At 41.5% G+C, this 20841-nt stretch overlaps 1 protein-coding gene across 3 annotated transcripts in view; it reads right to left on the bottom strand.

The window, feature by feature from the left end:
* MAST4 (microtubule associated serine/threonine kinase family member 4) overlaps positions 1 to 20841 on the bottom strand; it is a 314534-nt gene that overhangs the window by 112267 nt on the left and 181426 nt on the right. The window lies entirely within an intron of this gene.

The raw sequence follows: 20841 nt of genomic DNA, 5'->3' as shown, positions 1-20841 counted from the left end.
CAACTCAGCTGGTTTATTTCTTGACTTTCTTTTCCCCCCTCCCATAAGTCCACATTCGCTTCTCATTTTAGCCCCATGTGTGCTAGCTGGCGTCCTCAGTCTCTTCACTCCTAATTCCAGCGCCACCCTCCACAGCTCTGTCTAGACTAGCGTTTTTCTTCCCATTTCTGCAGTAGACAAAGAAAAGTGTTTCTAAAATTACTACTCTACTGCATTGTCATTCAGTAATGCCAAACTCCAGCTGTTGGAAGCAATGGTGGTCAGGTATAGAAAAACACTTATTGTGACTTCAAAATACTATGAGGTTGTTCTTTTAACATACTTAAAATTTCTCTTTGCCTTTTTGTTTCTCTAAGGGTCACATTTAAGAGACTTGGTCACACTGCAAGTTTTGTGCTGGAATTGTCATCATCTCAGCATTGCTGGAGCTGTGTTTCAGAAAAACACGAACTACTGTGATAATGCAGTGCTGCCTGCTATCTGAGATAAATCGTGTAGCACTGAGGTCAAATCACCCAAGACTGCAACAGTAGGAGGAAAATCATGGGAAACAAAGAAAAATCTGATGTAAATACAGACTAGTCTATTGCTTGGGTGAAAGAAAACTCGTGGCACAGGATGCTGCAGAGCAGAGTTGGAAGGGCTCACATGACACTCGGGGTGAGACAGCTCTCGGCATACCAGCTCGGCACGTAACACGGCATTGCAATGTTAGCCCTCATTCTGAAAAGCCTCTAGGAATACACATTGCTAAGGAGACACTAGTGTCCTCTAACAAACTAAAACATGTTTATTATGGGGGTGTAGAGGAACATTTTATTGGGATAGTTATACAATTCACAGGTCAAACTTTATCTTATTCAGGAAATGGGTTTAGACAGGCGTTTAATAAGGTGTTCACGCAGCAGTTACCATGAAAGGCCTTAGTACAAATCCCCAGCAGACAGCATTTGCTGACACGCTGCTGTAAACAAGTCAGTTGAACACTGATCAAATACAAAAGATTCATCTAACACTTCTCTAAAGATGTCTTAATTTTAGCAGAGACCAGTTGCATGTGAGAAGAATGGGAAACAGCCCCATCCAGGCCTCAGGTCAGATTTTCTTCTCCAAGTAAAGCTGAAATAGCAACAGAAGGTGGTGTTCAGGCCAATCCCCGCCTGTGCCCCTCTCATGAGGGCTCAGCAGGAGGTTGCTTCCCAGCCAGCCTGCATATCTGTGCTTTTTATACCCCTCCATTAGGACAGAGAAGTAGTATTTGCATCCACTCTAACAGAAGACCTCTCATCCATTTCTTTTCACTTTGAGGCATGCTTGCCCATACTGAATGTGAAGTTTGAAAGGTTCATGTGAAGGCAGGCATTGCTGGCAACCCTGCTTTCTTAAAACTTCTTAAGAAGGAAATTCCCCAATCTCTACATAAGCACCAAAAAGCATCTCCTCCTCCACATGCGCTGCTACCTCATCTTCTCTGCTATGCACACAAGTTTTTGCCTGTAATCAGCATGTTTGGAGAAAGAGCTATACATAATCATTAAACCAAGGAACTGTGTTGTGAACAGCACTGGCTAAAGAATAAAAACAAAGTATTCTACCTATCATACAGGAAAAGTTTCAGTGTCGTCATCACCCTACAAGCTCTCCCCTCTCCTCATCCTTCCTAAAAGGCAGTTAAAGGAGGACCTTCCCTCTCCAAGTAACAAAAGCAGTTCAGTTTCCGTAACTCAGCCAAAGACACCATGTGTGGGTGATAATGGAACATGGAGGCCAAAACTTATTCCCTATCAATGTCAAAAATTAGCTGTCTTTTCTCCTGCAAGGCCACGCTGTAATTCAGCTCATGATTTCTTTGTGAAAATCTCTACCACTTTATCAACAATGATAAGAAGCCTCTGATTTTGAAACATACCCTAAAAACTTTCAAAAATGAAGCAAGGCTAGTCTATCGTACCCACCTGATAAAAGATGAATGTTGCTCTGATGGAAAATTAGTTTAATCCTTCTATGTACAGCCAGAGAGATGATTATACCCAAAGCCATTACACAGACCTGTGTATGGCAATATACATTTCACAATCTGACAAGCTGGATTTTTGAAAAGCAGAAAGGAATGAAGAAATTCTAGGTAAAAGTTTCTGTCTATTTATATAGCAACAGAGGGTATGATAATCAGATCAGAGTGCTGTTCCACGTTCAATGCTGAACATTGTTCACTTCAAATTGTGGCTTCTCATGGTCAAACCCCTTGCAATTCCATTTCTAGACCCTGCACAGGCTATCACAAGCAATGGCTCCCCAAGTTACGTGACTCGTGGATTCAAGCGTAGCTTCACCATAGCTGTCTGCACACAATTAGATACACACACACTCCTGCTAACTAGTCAGGCTCTTTCTAACGCATAGCCTTGAAAGAAAGGAGACTGAGTAATTATTTTTCTGAAGTGCTTGGTGGACATACACATACTAAGACTCTACAGAGACTTTGACAAAAGAATGGAAATGAAGGGAGGAGTTGTGAGAAGTCCAGCAGACTCCCACAACAACCTTAAACGAATTAATATGGACAACATGTAAATGATGGTAAAGACTTTGTAATGCCTGTCAATAAACAGCATAGCTTCCAAAGTGGTGCCTGTAGTTTGTGACTTTCCATGCCACAGAAATGCCTGATTTCAAACCAAACATCTCAAGGGAGAATGAGGTTTTGTGAGCTAATTAAGCAGGTACTACACGGCTGCTACTTTCTCTCCCAATTTAGTGAGCTGAATCAGCTCAGTGAGGGACAGCCCAGGACCAGGCCTAGTACAAGGGAAGCAGATGGAGTGAATGATCAGGCAGAGAGGCAGGAGCAGTGGTTATCCCTTAAATGGGACCCTCTCTCTCTCAATACTAGTAAGTGCTGCTTATCCTCTACAAATACAGGCTCAAGAGCCAGATTTAGTCTTGATTTGTAAGCCAGCACAATTTACTTCCCCCTGCCATACAGAACTGGACAAAAAAATTGAGCAATGCAGATGGTAGTGTTCCAAAATATGTAAACCCAAAATTATCAGCAGCAGTTCTACGGCATACTGATAAATGCGTATCTGACAATTAGATATATTTCCCTGCTACAAAACACCATTGATATCTTCAGCAACTGTAAGTAATTCTCCCGCAGCATCCAATTAAAAACACTGAATTCTGTAGTGGTCAAAAATAGATATATAAAATACAACAGTTAAGAACCTGCAAACATGACCCTAACAGCATGTGTTGCTTAAGCTTTCAGTTATACAGCCAATCCCAAAACAACAAGCAGCTCGGGCAACTTCATCACTTAGGCAGTGCTTTACCATGTAACTTAGATGATGAGTTTTATTTATCACAAAGCATTACATATGGTAGCACGTAACAAAGCAGGTGACAAGGATGATTAGGTTTTCCTTTTTATATTCACTTGAAGACAAAAACATCGCTCAGGTCAGAAAAGGTGACTAATCTGCCCTTGCTTTGAAGAAAATGACATTTCCAAAAGCAAACTTGTAGAAGGCATCCTTAGAAGTCTCATTCAAAACATAAGCAAAAAAGATTTCAAAATGTCAACATTCACTTCCAGTAATTAATAGCAGTAAAAACTCTTCCCCAGAAACATTTTAATTATATAACCCTGATTAATGATATTAAGCACCACCATGAAGTACTTACAAAGTTGAACAGTGTATCTTTAAAACTAAAATGCAATACCAATAATAAATCAGTATTTTTCACATAGTATTCCAATGCAAATGTTACCTAAAGTACCTTCTTCATGCTGATAATTACATTAATATGCATTGGAATTCTTCAAAACATATATGAAAATGTTCTGGAGTCACTACCTGAAAGCATTATAAACTGCTCAAGTTTTACCAATTTTATAGCAAGATGTAGGCTGAAGGTAGTTCACCAGTGATAGAAGTGCTGTGACTAAAACTTGTTGCTTTGGGGGAGTCAGAAAGGCTTCAAGACAAGAAGCTCCGAAACAAATTTACAATGATGACATTTGACCTTAGAAAAGCAGATGTACAGAACTGTAAAGATAAGGAACTGCAGAGCAAACACTAAACCAGAACAGACTATCCCTCAAGGACAGTATATACGTGATCTCAGAACTGAGTTTGCGCGAAAGCAGAAGTTAACTAGGGACACAGTGAGGAAGAGTATGTCCTTCATCCAGAGACCCCTGACAACCACCTGGAGACACCAACAGGCATGCGCAAAGGACATTTGCATATGATGAGCCCTCAGAAAAGTTAATGAATATGTATATCTTTTCTCGGGAAAACTAATGAAAATGTATGTAAAGCTTGTATAAGCTATGCCGCTAACACTGTGCGGGCACACATATGAGGAGGAGCGATTCCCTGTGCATCCAGTGCTGCAATAAAGAATACCTGCTTAAAAGTTGTTCAGACTGTTGAGTCCTGATTTTGGCTTTTCATGGCATCACCAGCAACAGTACTGATAATAAAGAGTTCTCAAAGACGCTACGGCTAGTAAAATCCTAATACCATAGGCCTCATCCTTAATAAGGAGCATAAATTTGTGAAGCATTGAAGAAAAAAAATGGTTGTCTTAATGGATCTTTTCTATTTTTGTGGGAAAGGAAAATTACGCAATCACATGTTCTAGGAACAAGAAAAGCTTATCATTCCATCCTGGGAAGGATGTTAGATTAGAACTGAGTTTGCAGATGGGTTGAGCGGAGTTGTTTTTTGTTTAGTTGAGCCTTTTTAGTCAGGTACTTATTAGTGAAAGAGTGAGATAGGAACTGGCTACGTCACTTATTCAATTATTGCTGTGTTCAAAGCTTCTTGGAATATCTGGAATTTCTACAACAGTGAAACTGAGCTGTCATGCCACAGCACTCCTTTAAACGGACAAACAGGATACTAGCTGCCATCAGGAATGAATTCAGATTTGGTAACATACTTAATGTCACTAAACACATAAAACAGTCTACCCAAACAGATCTTGTTTCAAATGAGTTTTCAAGTCTGGTCAATAAACATCTCAGTCGACAATACATTCGGACATTTGTAATATATTCAACCCATCTCCTCCTCACAATGTTTTAATAACTTAAGTAGCACAACACAAAAAATTATGCATGATAGAGGAAACATTAAAACTCACCAACAGATTTGAAAAAGCAACTATACCTTAAATGTTTCTAGTGGACGTTCTTTGTTTAATACAATTCAATACTGCTACCAGTGATCTGGGAAAAAATATAATGACCTTTCTAGCAAACAACATAGAAGAGGTAAATAACAACAGGAACAAGACAGTTTATCACTGGATAAAGCAGCCTGGTTTGAACAACACTCATTCTACTCTTGCTAGACATCAAGGCTATCAAAGCACTCCCCGCCTCCCCCCTCCACCGACATAATATATAGCAAGATTCTGGAAAGCAGGAACAGCGCAAAGAATTTAGGTACTGTCAGAGATAAACAGCTAAATAGGAGCTCTTAACATGATGGTATAGCTAAAAGAATAAACGTGCCTCAGATCTACAAGCAGGAAAATCTCTCATGGGAGTAAGGAGGTGATACAATTGAGCATTGGTGAGCTAAAACACAGTTAGTTGTGGCATTTCCCAAAGGTTGCGGGAAAGTCAGGATGAGTTCAAGAAAAAAAAATTATAATTAAATCTGAACTACAGTGTGCAAGTTGAAAAGCTTATCTTATTCCATTTAGCCAAGGCTAACAGAGGACCTTGGTTGTTCAATGTGTGTATCCCCAGCAGGAAGATATTTCTGGGAAGAGTCAGGTTGTAAGAATAGTGAACTCCATCCTGTCCCTCCCTCACACACAGCAGAGTTAGGGGTTCAAACTGCAGGAGGCAGACAAAATAGCAGTTTTAAATTATTTCACCTTACCCATTGTAACAGTGGATTTCCCATCACTGTAAATCTTACATGCCTTTCTACCTAAGAAAATAATTGCATTTCAAACAAAAGTTAGAGGATGGATTAAAAAAAATAGTAGACAAGGCCTATTTTATATAGGAAGTTAAACTAGAATATCTTGTTGGCTATTCAGTCTTTAAAATGTACTAAATAATTATTTTTATATTACTCTTAATTACAATAATTGAAATCTTGCTCCCTCTAGTGGTTGATGTTGATGTTTATTACCTTCCCCCACTGACCTCACACGATTTTCACTGTGGGATGTACAGTGTAAAAATAAGCTGAAAAAATCACAGAAAGAAGTATTTTGTGGGTGTACAATGTAGATCTGCCAAATTTCTACATTTGCTTAGAACTGTTTATAAATACATGTAAACATTACTGCTCTAAACAGTTCTGAAGAAACGTGCAGAATTCAAATTAACCTCCCACTGGTCTGGTTTATTATAGCTCATTTAATATAAACACATTTAGGAAAAGCAATGGTCTCAGCATCTCTTCCCATTTCTGAAAGGTTCTGAATAGATGCACAATATTAATTGGAATTCAAATATATTGTGTAGTGATCTCCATCAGGCATCGAAATTTGCATCCGACAACACTATTTTTAATCCAACATTTGTAGTGGAGTGAGCCAACCATGCTAACAACTATGCTACTTCTTTGCTCCAGTCCCAGAGATCACCTTCTCTTTTTGCGCTAATTTAGCAAACAGGCAGACTAATGAGAAAGTATAAAAAAAGAGCTACTTGCCATTTTTATCCCTGAATTTACATTTATCTTGTCAAGTAGAGAAATCATTAGTACAGTTCAGAAGTGCTACTGTATGTGATAAGCAACTTCATAAAGGGAGAGAAAACAAAAAGCATCTGATAAAAATGTCACCATTTTCCAGGTAACATGGTGCTTGGACCTTGACTTCATTGTCACAAATGCCAGAGGGGGAAAACTGCCCCCATACTACATAGCTAGTATTAACTTATCCTGCTTTGTTTTATTTTGAGTGACATTTTACCAGCACTTAGCAGCATCCTAAGACTATCACACCATTTTTTCAAATCAATAATTAACCATTTTTGTGGCTGCAGTACCATTGGTGTAAATGCGACAGTAGATGTGTTGTCCAACAGATATGTAAAAAGCTGTAATGAAGTCTTCCATGGTTTTGGGCATTCATGCAAAGCATCATGCACTTAAGAGACTTATTTCATTGCACTGGCTCAGACCACTCTACATACTTAGACCTCCTTCTGACCTCATGCATCCAGCCATATTTTACCATGCATCTTTTAAAATAGACAGCAATAGCCTGTGTGACAAATGGCATTATCTTTAAGGGTCAAGGTAAAATTCCTAAACAATTTAAGATAATGTGGATACAATTGTTCTTCCAAAACAGTATGTACTTAGCTATTGTTATAAATTCTGCATCACAGCTGCAGTAAACTAAGACATATTTTTTGAGAAAAAAAAATCTTAATTGTAGAAAAACTTTTTTTAAAAACACTAGTTTCTAGATTTGTAAACTGTGAACTTAAAATTGTGTTCTTTAAAGTTCAAAACTAAATAATCCTGGTAGACTGTAAAACATTACATATAGCATATAATCTTTCTGTACCTTTTAAAGAGTAAAATACTCATATCAGACTTTTTTTACTAGAGGAAACATTGTTTAAAATAGAATCTGAAATACATCTGTAAAAAAGGCTGCTCAGCATCTCTAAGTTTTGTGTGGTTTTGTTTTAATAACTTGTTAACATACAGAAAAGAAAATCCAAAACTCACTACCTTCAGAGGGAAGGGCAGTTAAGTGGATCATTTTGTCACACCACCACAGCATTCTGGTTAGGAAAATCCCAAACAACATACTCCTATGACAGGAATACTGGTCCTTATCAGAGCCATCTTCTCCTGTTCAGCTCTGCCTCTGGCCACCTCACTGCTGTACTTACCAACCAGAGTAACAGATGTTAAGGGGTTCTCTTCACAAAAGTCACATGAGCTAGGGAAAGAAATCAAGTTCAATTCCTGTTCAAGAGCATTCAACCCTTATAAGTTTGGGAAAGCTGCCCTCATGAGTTGTAACATCTCACATTTTTAAAACACCTTTTGGGGTGGGAAGTTTAATGGAGGTCAGCACAGTGAAGCACTCAAGCCTGTCAAAGTCTAAATAGATTGATTCTGGTGACACTGAATTTAAAAGCAGTTATTCAGTATAAAGGCTGTCTTCAGTGAGACAGAAAACTTCACCAGCTTTAAAACTTACACACTGACTATCCTAAACTAATCACTCAATCAGCACAAGACTGATGGCTACAGATCCATTACAGGTCTCTGTCAGAGCAAGAAAATTAAATGCTCCTCCCCAACATTGGCTAGTCCTGTGTTTATTTCAGGTATTCTAAACACACACACAAAATTTATTTTCAAATCCTGATTTAAATCACGGTGAATAAAAATCCGGTGCTAGGAATTCAGAGCTTTACAGTATATATACACCCAAGTAGTTGCATTTCCTGAGCTTTTTCCTGCACTCATCTGGCTTCATGCTTCAGCTGATCTGTGTGATGGATCTGTTGTCAGCTGAACGGTGTGAGATGGAGCACCCCATGTGGTGCAAGCTGGCAAATTGGAACTCGGGATCATAAGAAGTTAAAAGGGGAAACATTATGCTTAAAAGAATATTAGGTAGACTGCCCGTTAACATTACCCTTGGTATTTCAAACAGTGAGCTGAGCACCGCAGGTTGATAACGTCCTTAAACCTCTTTATATGTCACCCTTAATGGTCTCCTACTCAAAAGGTTAAATAATAATAGTTCTGTTCCAGTGCACACCCCACAGTTTAAATCTGAATTTCTGAATATCCCTAATTACACTCAGCTCATAGTCTTATATCTGTGGGCTTTTCCAAACAGTTAGCTACCTTGTCCCTCAGATGGTGCTGCAGCTGAATAATCCGAACTGTACATGCAGATGATATGGTTCCTAAACAGAGCATCACTGGAAGCAGAAGAATAGACTATGCAGAAAGAAGGTAGTTTTACTGAAACAAAAGGGACAGCAAGCATCTAGAAGTACAAGACAGTAAAGATTATTTTAGTTATGCCTGTCAAAATGTGAGATAAAATTCTCAAAATGAAGGACAAAATACTAAAAATTATCTCATGTCTAAGGTGCCTGAGGGTCTAAAACCTAGGTGTTATCTAGTAATGTAATCTCCATTTGTGCTTCAGTTCTCCACCTGCAAAGCAAAGATGATAATGCCGTACTACTTCTTGGGAGTGCAGTGAAAATAATTCCAGAAACATTTGCATTAAATGCAAAAAAGGAGGGGGGGGGAAGGAATAGACAATAGCAGGGAGATCTTGTTCAGGTTGAGCACTCTACAGGTTCACAGGTACTGAGTGATATCTACAATCCCCTGCTCCCTACAGGCAAAGGCTGTACAAACAGAAGTTGAGAGGTACTCAGATGAGTTAAGAAAGAGTCTTAAATGTCTCTCTCAAGCCCTCTCTCACACATATCAGGAAGAATGACAGGAATCAGGAAGGATGACACGACATGTCACAGACTTCCACCTTCCACCCCCAAAGACAGGCAGTCACATTTTGGTTTAGCTTTGTAGGACTGAAAGTACACTTCAGCATTCTGTAATATACAAACTACAGTCAGCACCTCAATCATCACCAACACTCAGTCAAACCCATGGTAAAACAAGGAGTGCAGGTTCATCATAACCCATGCTAGCTCCAGCATCCTGGAAAACTCTATCAGTCATAGTGGAAATGAGGGAATTAACTGCTCAGCTTTCAAACAGCAGTTCAAACCACTAAAAGTCCTCGTTTCACTGATACCAGACAACCTGATTATTCTATTCCTGTAATTGCAGAGGATGTTAGTTTATAGAAATATCAATATCCTATTACAAAAGGGACTTAAAAACATTTATCACTGCAAATATACATTCTTCATATACCAGCAATTAAAAAAAAATATCTCAATACCCCTTCACCATTCAATCAGCCTCTCCTTTGACCATCTCCAGTCAAGTCTGGACCCGGTTTACCATGGATTTTAATGAGCCTGGATTATCTGTGTAAAATTTTCTGTTTGCTTCTCTCAAATCAGCACACTAATTTACCTCAGTATTTTGAATTATTTTTTTTTTGTAGAGGGATTGGTTCTTTCAAAAACTATGCAACACTTCAATTCTGCAAAATTTACAAGAAACCACACTTAATATTGACAAAGAATTATCCCAACACATTCCACCAAAGGTATATAGCCTATTCGCCATCCTGCTCTTTCTTGACACCCACACTTGCACACATGTACATACGCACAGGAGACTATTTCATAGTCCAGTGGCAGACAGCACACGGAGAGCCGAAATGTCCTCCTGGCAAAGAAACCACAGTATGGAGATGAAGGAGGAGCATACCAGCCTGCTCATAATGAAAGAGACTAGCTTCAGCAGCTTTATATCTATACCACCACTTATCATGATCCCCTCCTCTCAGGTACTACAGTAATTTTTAGAGGATTTCCAGGTTTTACCAGCCTGGGAGGTCACAGAGCATTAACTGCCTTCTCACCAGCAGCATGTTTTCCAGTGAACTTGCCAACTACAGCAATCAGACTACAACTTCTAAAATATGACAAGAACTCCTTCCAGACTGTTGTGACTGTACTTTGGGGTCCCACAGACCTTTTATATGCCTTTATATGCCTTTTATAGTTGTTTTGTTGTGTGGAAGTTTTGGGCCATTTCTGGTCATTGTTCACTTCTCAATCAAATTGCAGATTCCCCTTCCTGACTAAGCAGCATCATGTCATCTCCCATCTGAGAACCCCTCTTGGAGTAATCCCCCTCTCAGCTCCTTCAAGGTACACATTTTCGCTGTAAGACACACTAACTTCTTGCTAAGTAGCCCTGAGGCTCTAAACTCCCATTGGCTTTGCTCCGCTGAAGTGTTATTGTGCTCGAGCTGCTAACTGCAATTCACGTCCTCTTTTCTAGCCCAAAAAGGACCTTGGTCCTGAAAAGCAGAAAAAGCAGCCTTCATCACTCCTGGCATCAAGACAGGATAAGCCATGCTTTTGCTCTATGACAGCAGGTTTCTTACTGCTAGGAAAGAATTTTGCAGGCCTGGGTCATTCCCTCCCACAGTCTGCAAAGCTAACAGTCAGTTTGCCGCAGACTATCCTGTGGATTTGAGCACCTGACTGCTCTAGTATGAGCTCAGAAAGTCATATTGCTCATCAAAGCCAGACACCACAACATACACCCAAGATAACACAGTATGACATGAATACTGACATTGTTGTCATGCACCCACAGGGAACAATTACCATGTACCAACAAACACACTTGTGTTTTAAAGTGGGGTTACCAGGAGATGGAGACAAGGACATGTTCAGGTTAATGTCATCCCAACATGAGGCTCCTCAAAACCTACCTCCTGTTTCCCAGCACTACACTCTAGCCCAGGACTAGCTTCTAAGGCCTTCTAAGAAAACTGGCATCCCAGCACTTAGTGGAAACACTTCCTCAGATCTGCTCGGGACAACATTCACTACATTGGCTCTGGGACCATGCTGCGCATTTACAACAGACCAGCTGCACCTCATCTTATATCAGAGGACGGAGTCACTGGGAGAGCTGATCAGTTTGCACCCGAATCATGCCACAAGCTGTCCTTCCCCCCACAACTTGCAGGGGATTGCTCTCCTGTTTAAAGCCAAGAGGCTTTAATATTTTGCTCAATAGCTCAGGAGCAATGGCCATCACTCCTCTCAACAAACTATCCAAAACCGGCACCAGGGAAAGGGCTGCTAAGTCTCAAATACAGCATTGTGGTGACATTCTTCAGTCTTCCACAGCTGCAAGGCACTGTCTTTAGGAACCTACATGTGTACTTTTCTTCTGAAATGGTTAGTGGCAAGCAAAAGGAGCAACAAGGTACCTAAAAAACCAAAGGACTGAGAAGATTTCTGCTTGAGGCACGGGGCTGGGTCTCCGGCTTCTTGATTCTTATTTACCACTTTGTTTCCAAAACATTCATTTTTAAGGTGTTTTAGAAACTGCAGCTGTGAAATTATCACTTTAATAGTATTCAAGAATAAGCGAACACCAAGGCAAGATACTTCCCCTAAGGGATCACCAACTTTCATTGCAAAGCCAATTCAGCCTGCACAACAGTGAAAAAGCATTGTGTACAGCAGAAATAATGAAGCCCTCAAAAAAAGGCCACTGCAGGGACAGCAGTGCCTTTCCAATGCACAACAACTTCTGCATTCCCCACTTCAAGCTTTGAGAGCCTCAAAGCATTTCTTCTGCTGGAATTTTGTGTCGTAGGAAAGGCTGATGTATGCAGCACTAGTGTCTGTTCCGCACCTATTTTTATCAAGGTGTGATAAAATGATGCAGATGCAACATAATGCTGCAGCATTGGCACAGAGCAAGGTTAAGAAATTCCATCTCAAGAATGTAGCTGCAGGATTGTTTCTCTGGCAACTCATACAAGGACCAGCTGAAATTGGTCACTGTGCTGCACAAAGACTGCAGAATTCTGAATCTGGGATAACAGGAGTGCAATTACCTCAGGAGGTACCTCTCCTGGAAGAAGAGAGCCACTGACATGCATATCAGACTAAACCTGCAAAGAAAAGTAAAGAACTGGGAGGCTAACCTAGCAGTTTCTCCATATCTGCAAGAATTGATTGGCAACAGAGTACAGACAGTAGTCCCATTTTGGACAATGAATGGACCTTGAATTCAAGATGTTTTAAACGCTTTCCTATTAAATCAGATGAAGCCAATTATGAAGCCATACTACAGAAGTCTGAATTTTACTTGCAGGTTGAGACAACTGAGCCTGAGGCCATTTACAGTCATTTGACAAGCAACGCCTCTAGGTCAACAGGTAGTCACCGCAGTGACTAATTATTGCTGTTAGCAGGTTAATTTGCATGTACATGAAACTCTGGTATGACAGCCAGGAAAAGACCAGACCCTCCATTTTCAAGTATATTTCAAGACCTGTCTAGAGTTATTTTCACATATACAATGTGGATCAGTTATTCAAATTTTAACCACCTCCCTGGCTTGGAGTGATTTCTTAACACCATACATGGAGTTCTCATGTCACCTAGTTTCTACACAGTCCCAAGCAGAGCTGCATGCTGTCCTTTCGCCCTTCCTCCAATTTCTGATTTAGATATGGCATATTGTTTGTATATATAACAAGCTTTCATTGTTTTTTGGGTTTGGGGTTTTTTTTTGTTTGGTTGGTTTTTTAAATTGAAAATGTGAAAAAAAATTTATACAGAGGTCCTCTCTCCACATCTTATTTTCCTTTCACTCTTTCATCATTCAAACAAGGCATAGGGAATGTGATTAAAAACTTGGACCAGCTCTTTATTATGGTATCACCTATAACAGTTAAGACAAACCAAAATTTTACTCAAAGGTAAACAAAAATCTGCACAAAAAGTAATGACAGGTTTTGGTTTCAAAAGGGCACTATACCAGGTCATTTGTCCTGAAGAGCTGTATGGCAAAAAACATTCACAGATTAGCCAGGGAAGATTTAAACATTTTAGGTTTCAAAACTAAGTAATCTGAGCAGCCCATCAAATTACAGTAAAAATGAACACTAGGAGAGTACATGTCAGTGGAAAATACTTTCAGAAGACTTTCATTCTCTGCTTTAGAAAGTAGTAAAGCAGTTAAAGAAAACTCCATTCAGGTCATTCTTATGACTGTGCAGCCTTCAAAGATGTTAGAAAGACATTTTTTCAAACAGTATTTTGAATAAAAAATACCGAACACTCTTTACTGTCTCCAGACCTAGTGTTCCCATGTTACAGGACTACTCCACAATTACTGTCATTTGCAAACTCAAATTCATCTTTGTGGGAAACTCTAGCCCGGGAATGGCTAGCAGAAAGAGGGCATTGAAGTAGAAAAACACGCTCCAGGTCGGAAGCGACCTTGGGCCCAGCTGTTGGTCAACAGAAGAATGTGAGGCCAGCTGGTGTTTTACAAAGGAGTGTGAGCCCAGCTGTTGCTGATCGGTAAAAGAATGTGAGAAGCAAGTAACTGCTAATTGCAAGGCTGAACACAAGAGATAAGCATGGGAGGAGTTGGCATTTACCTCCCAGCCAATGATGAGCTGTGCTTTTGCAATATGTATGTGCTAATTAACGAATGGTATAAAAGATGTTTGCTGATTGCCAATAAACGAGACTTGCTGATCATCATCGGATGGTGCCTGTCTTCCGCTGGTTTTCCGTGAAATGGTGACCCCGACGTGATACCACGGACGGTCCAGCGTAGGGTTCGGGTCCTGCAAGCAGAGGGACGGCAAAACAGACAGCGCAGCTGGTCTGCATATCCTGGGCGACCACATAGGTGGGCTCAGCCGATACGTGCTGCCGAGACCTTGGGAGCTGCAATGGCGCCGACGAGCACAACGCAGAGGCAAGCAGCATATGATTTCTTTACATCCCTCTTAGAAAGGCGTAGCATTAAGGGTATAGATCTACGCAAAGAACTACCATTGCTCATAAGCTGGGGATGCGAGAAGGGACACTTTAGTAACCCACACCTGAAAAGGATTATTTCGGATACAGCAGCGAGAGACGGAGATGCACTGGCAGACGGCGGCCAGGGGGCAAAGAGGAGTCGATTTATACATCATTTTTGATACGTCCCGACCCTCCGGCCTGGATCCAACCTCGGGATTCAAGAGGGGATCCGCTTTCTGCATTTGAAGCTAACCCGGGAGCGAGAGCCGTACAAAGACGCTGATTTTCCTCACATCGGGCGATGGAGGTCGAGGTAGCTTTCGAATTATTAAAGCGCTTTTTAGAAAAGCGGGGAGTAAGTCAGTTAAAAGACTTGTCAGGATTAGTTGGAGTGGGTAAAGCGAAAGGGTTCTTTAAAGAACCGGAGTCAATTTTTGAAGTAGAGGAGTGGGGAGCCTATGGTGATTGTTTGTGGGATTTGGTGATAGATGACGATAAGACAGCGGAAAAGTTAATGAAACCTTGGCGGGAAGTGATTAACTGTATGAAAAAATATAAAACTGAAAAAAGATTAGCAACAGCCGCCTCTGATCAGCTAGACAACTGTGACCCCAATGCTGGAAAGATTGGAATTGGCTTAGACAATCTCTCACCTCCCTTCTCGGGGATTCCAGTTGTCATACCTCCAAAACCCCTTATTCCCCCGCCTCCCGCCCCTGATAAATCTACATCTGTAGAAACTAGCGGAGGAGGAATAAGCTTGGGAAAGGGAGGTGAAGATATTGAAAATTTATGTGATGTAGTCTCTCCGGTGAAGGAAAATAAGCCGAGCACATCTAGTCACCGTTCTGTGCCTGCTGTGCGTAGCCAGGTTGACTGGCGAAAAATCGGGTTAAAGGCATTACAGAACGGGGACCTAGAGACCACCGATTTGTTAGCTCAGGCTTTCCCTGTCATCTATCAACCGGACCCTGCTAACAATCAAAATTTATTAGCACACCATAATCCTCTTGATTGGAAAATTTTTATGAAGGGCCCATTGCTGCGTCAGTGTGTTATGGAAAACTCCAACCATGCTACTAAAAGCATTTTAATTACACTTCCCCTAGACGCAGGCATTGAGGTGATGCTTGAACGCATGGGTCGGGTACCTCCCGGCCCCCGAGCTATGTTAGTTGAAGCATTGAGGGAAGTTGGGCAGGGAATGGTACACGTTCAGCAACAAGTTTGTGCCGCTCTCGCCCCATTGGGTCCAGCCAAAAACTCTCAACAGTAACCAAAGAGGGTCACTGCCACATGGACTTTCCCAATCCCACTGACATGGCTCACAGAAGAGCCAGTATGGATCGGGCAGTGACCGCTCAAACGGGAAAGTCTACAACAAGCCCATATACTAATAAAACAACAATTAGATCAAGGACATCTCAAGCTGTTACATGATCTACGGGCAGTAAATCAGCAAATGCAAGCGATGGGAGCTTTACAGCCTAGCCTTCCAAATCCAGCCATGCTACCAACTGACTGGCATTTACTAATTATCGACTTAAAGGACTACTTTTTTACTATAAAGCTGCATCCTCAGGATACCCAGCGGTTTGCATTTACATTACCGGCAATCAACAGAGAGGGTCCTGACTTACGCTTCGAATGGACAGTATTGCCACAAGGCATGCAGAATAGCCCTACTCTGTGTCAACTCTTCGTAGATGCTGCATTGAAAGAAGTGAGGCAGCAATGGCCGGACACTATAATTTACCATTACATGGATGACATCTTGTTTGCGCAAGTACAACCTTTCTCAGCACAGCAAGAATTATATTTACAGCAACAGCTCCAGCTACACGACCTAGTAATAGCAGCAGAGAAGGTTCAACGTTCACCGGTATGGAAATACCTTGGGTGGCGCATCAGTGACTCTCAGTTTTTCGCCCAATGTTAAAGGGCACTGACCCTGCCGCGCCGGTCCGACCGACTGCTGAACAACACACTATGATACAACGTCTTAGCTCCGAGATCGTCCAGAGAGCAGTAGACCGCCTGGACCCCGATCTCCCCATCGATCTCACCATACTCCATGGTTCTACTCACATTTTGGGTGCACTTACTCAGTGCAAAAAGAAAAAGGGGGAGAACATAAGGGTGTTGGAATGGCAAAAGTTTTGTTTGTGCAAAAGTTTTGTTTGTATTAAATCACTTATGCCTATTTGCAGAACACGATAACCCTCCTGCGTGGGTGCGTCAGTACAACACATTGCAGGTATCCCTCACAACCCAACGGGTCAAGCAAGAGTGGAACGAGCTAATGGGTTGCTGAAAACCTATGTTCAAAAGTATGCAGATATAAAAGACCCGCAAGAGCGGCTGGTAAAAGCACTGTTTGTGTTAAACTATTTGTGTGTATTTGGCTCTGAGGGAGTGCCTGCTGTCATCGTTCACTATAGACAGAAAAAAGACGAACGGGAGCTACCCCGAGTTTGGGTCAAATACAAAGACCCGCGTACGGGTGTATGGTCAGGGCCTGTGGAGGTTTTATATTGGGGGAGGGGGTATCTCTGTGTTTCTACCCCTACAGGGCCGCAATGGATTCCAGCTAGATGTGCCAGACCCGCCACCTCCCCCACACAGCGTGACGCAGAACAGTTGCCCACCGCGGCACCAGGCGAAGCGGCACCTGAACGGTTGGGATCAGCAGAAGGAACCCAGAGGAGCGCTGTGCAGCACTCACCAGTGAATAACCACGGTCCAGGAGGAACAAAGGTCCCAGAGGGTGCATAGCGCCCGAGGTTTGGTCTGGTTTTGACCGAGAATACAAGGCGGACTGATAATGAGCTCTGCTGAACAGAAATTATGGGTATTAGCCCTTTTAAGTGTATGTAGCACTGCCCTTGTGCCTAACGTTTTTGACCCACGAGAAAATATCTGGGTCACGCTAGCTAGATCATTGAATACAACTAGCTTTTGCACCAGCCTAGCAACGCCCGACTCCCCATTTGTCACATGTCTTATTGGGGTGCCTTTAAGTAATGCAACCTTTATGACTTTTACTCAGTCCGTAGCGGAGCTGCAACAGCAGCATAATATAACTCGGAAGCTTCCCTTTAAGTGACGTGACGCCCCTTCGGTGTTTGTTGAGTATGATATCTGGGATGATGTACTCCCTGTAGGCCCAGAACCACAAGAGCTTGCCCTTGCGGGCTCTCTTAATGCTACTGCTTGGTGTAACTATACCTCTGTAAATATATCACGCTCTAACAATATGCCTATTGCGCTACCTGCAGGTTTGTTTTTAATTTGTGGAGATCGGGCTTGGCCTGGCATCCCGTCACATATAAAGGGAGGGCCTTGCTCTATAGGTCGCCTAACGTTTCTTACCCCTAACACTTCAATGATTTATCAACATCATAGAAAGATGCGAAGCAAAAGGAGCACTCATAAGTTTGAGGATAACTGTGACTCTACAGCTGAATTTTGGAATCCTACAAAGATCATAGCTGTTTCCTTCTTGGCTCCTGGAGTTGGTGTTGCTCAAAGCCTCACGACATTAAACAAGCTAGGGTGTTGGCTAGCTAAGCAAACAAATGCCACATCAAAGGCATTATCTGACTTATTACTAGATGTAGACTCTGTAAGACAGGATGATCCATGGTCTTGGTTTAACAGCTTGTTTAATGGATGGGGCATTGGCAATGGGATCAAGAGTATTTTGCAGATGGGATTAATAATATTTATACTGTTTATTATTATATTAATGTGTGTCCCTTGTATATCGCAATGTATGCAACGAATGATGGAAAGAAGTATGAGTGCCGTGTTCCTTTCTCAAGGAACAAAAGAAAAAGGGGGAAATGTGGGGAACTCTAGCCCGGGAATGGCTAGCAGAAAGAGGGCATTGAAGTAGGAAAATAGGCTCCAGGTCGGAAGCGACCTTGGGCCCAGCTGTTGGTCAACAGAAGAATGTGAGGCCAGCTGGTGTTTTACAAAGGAGTGTGAGCCCAGCTGTTGCTGATCGGTAAAAGAATGTGAGAAGCAAGTAACTGCTAATTGCAAGGCTGAACACAAGAGATAAGCATGGGAGGAGTTGGCATTTACCTCCCAGCCAATGATGAGCTGTGCTTTTGCAATATGTATGTGCTAATTAACGAATGGTATAAAAGATGTTTGCTGATTGCCAATAAACGAGACTTGCTGATCATCATCGGATGGTGCCTGTCTTCCGCTGGTTTTCCGTCACATCCTACCTCCTCAAAGTGCTTAGACAGCCTAACCTACTAACTTCAAACTTTAACATTCAACAGTATACAAAAAATACAAACCAAAAGGCCAAAATAAAACTAGCACACAACTGCTTTGGGAGGATTTTTATTAGAAATCAGGGAGAAGAGATCAACAAATTGGCATTTAAAATTATTCAGATGAGCTCTCGCCCACACATGAAAAAAGCAGCTTTCAGACTACCACAGGAAATAACTGTCACAAGAACTTTCCTTGATTTCCTGAGATGCATCTTACATATAAAGGGAGAAGGGGGAGGGGGAAGGGGAAAACACACCACTACAGCAAAGAACTGTATTTCTGGTAAGCTCTCTAAAATTCTGTTATCTATCCCTCTAAGTTGGAACATTTTGTAGGGAGAAGGGGCTGCTGCTCTTGCTTTACTTGATGTAAAAATACATATAAATAAATCTATCTTCTGAAACACATCAAGTAGCACAACCCACAAGTCAAATTGCCCCATTGTACGTAACTTTTTCAAAGACACATACAAGAATGCAGTCTTCTTCTGGGAGCTTTTAAAAATGTACTTAAAACCAAATCTTCATGATATCAGCAAACTAAGTTTTACTCTTATCCTACTCCAGAAGCTGTACAAAACATCACTGTTAACAACACAGGCTTAGCCTCTCTGATTCTGCATCTGCGTGTGCCGGGTAGAACTGCACTTTCTTTAGCACTAGCCCAAAAAACCCACAGCCCACATGGGATCAGATATTCACATCCCCATACCCCTCTTGGATGGCAAACCAACAATAAAGATCCTCCAGGGGACCCATGCTCACATAGGACAGCTCTGCAGCTCCTGCAGTTCTCAGCTGGACCCTCATTTACCTGCCCAACCCCATTAAGACACTAATAGGCTTACACAGATGTAACGGACTGTCACTCAATAAAATACCAATGATTCACAAGCAAAAATGGAAACAAATCTTCTCCTCTGCTGTGACTCTGTACGGCTCAGAAAACTTAAAAGCTTAAAAAGTATTTCAAAAGCTGAAGTTGGTATTGCTATATATTTATATAGCAATATACTATATATTTAAGTACACAAGAGACCAGACCTGCTGAGTAAGAGGCTGCTTTTACTTAATCACTCCTCAAACCCAGTTTACACCACAAAAATCTTATACACACAATGAAGTTGTTTCTCACTTTCCATTTTGTGAAGTCCCGATGGAAACAGCTCTCCCTTTGACCTGTGACAAGTCTTAATACAGGAAAGTATGGGAAATAGCTGAGGAAAATGTGTTTTGTATGGTTAAATAAATGCTTACAGAAAGAGTTAAAAGAACAGCAAGGCCATTACAACAACTTTGGAGATGACAAACTACTTTTGAAGGAGAGAGCCAAAGATTCATTTATTTCACCTGGAGGAACTTGTGATTTATGGTAGGTGTTCATGAATGCTAATCAGATTATTCTGAGATGAAACAGCAGGTTTTCCTCGTTTTAAACAAAAATGAATCATTTGGGAAAGAAATGGAGCCATGTGATTCTTTACCTTATCCATGTCAGCCCTTCTCACGACCTTCCTGTTACAGGGTAACAAATCAACAACTTCATCTTTCAGCATAACCTTAAGGTCAACATACTTTGTACCAATCTCAGAAAGCAAACATGGGAATAAATTTTAAAGAAAAATGTTTGCTTGAGCACCCTTGGGTATGGGAGCTGTGGCACTGAGACACAGGGAGAGGAGGCATGCTCTGACATACACTCCTCCTGTGTCTTCTATAAAACCTTATGAATCCAAGAAGTAGCAGTTCTATAGTAGATTACACAGAAGTAAAGAAACTACTCTGAGACCAGAAAGGTCCAATTTTAGTTGCTATGTCTTCCACAAGAATTTTGCTCTACTTTGAGAGGGCTACGTTATGCCTCTGCACAAGTCCCTTCCCATCAGAGAAGGAATGGTAACACTTCCTTTTCTACAGTATTCACTGTGTGGTCTATCTCGACTGTATCCTTCCACCAGATTTAATCATTCATCAGTGTGTATGACAGCTGCACCTTGGCTGTTACTCAGGTCTGAGTGGGTAGCTTTTGGAGCTCCAATGCAGCGCTGCCTAAGGAGGCACCCTCACATCAGTGGA

The sequence above is a fragment of the Phalacrocorax carbo genome, chromosome Z, assembly GCF_963921805.1.
Source record: "Phalacrocorax carbo chromosome Z, bPhaCar2.1, whole genome shotgun sequence".
NCBI classification, from domain to species: domain Eukaryota; kingdom Metazoa; phylum Chordata; class Aves; order Suliformes; family Phalacrocoracidae; genus Phalacrocorax; species Phalacrocorax carbo.
The sequence above is the reverse complement of the archived record's forward strand: the minus strand, read 5'-3'. Positions and strand labels throughout refer to the sequence as shown.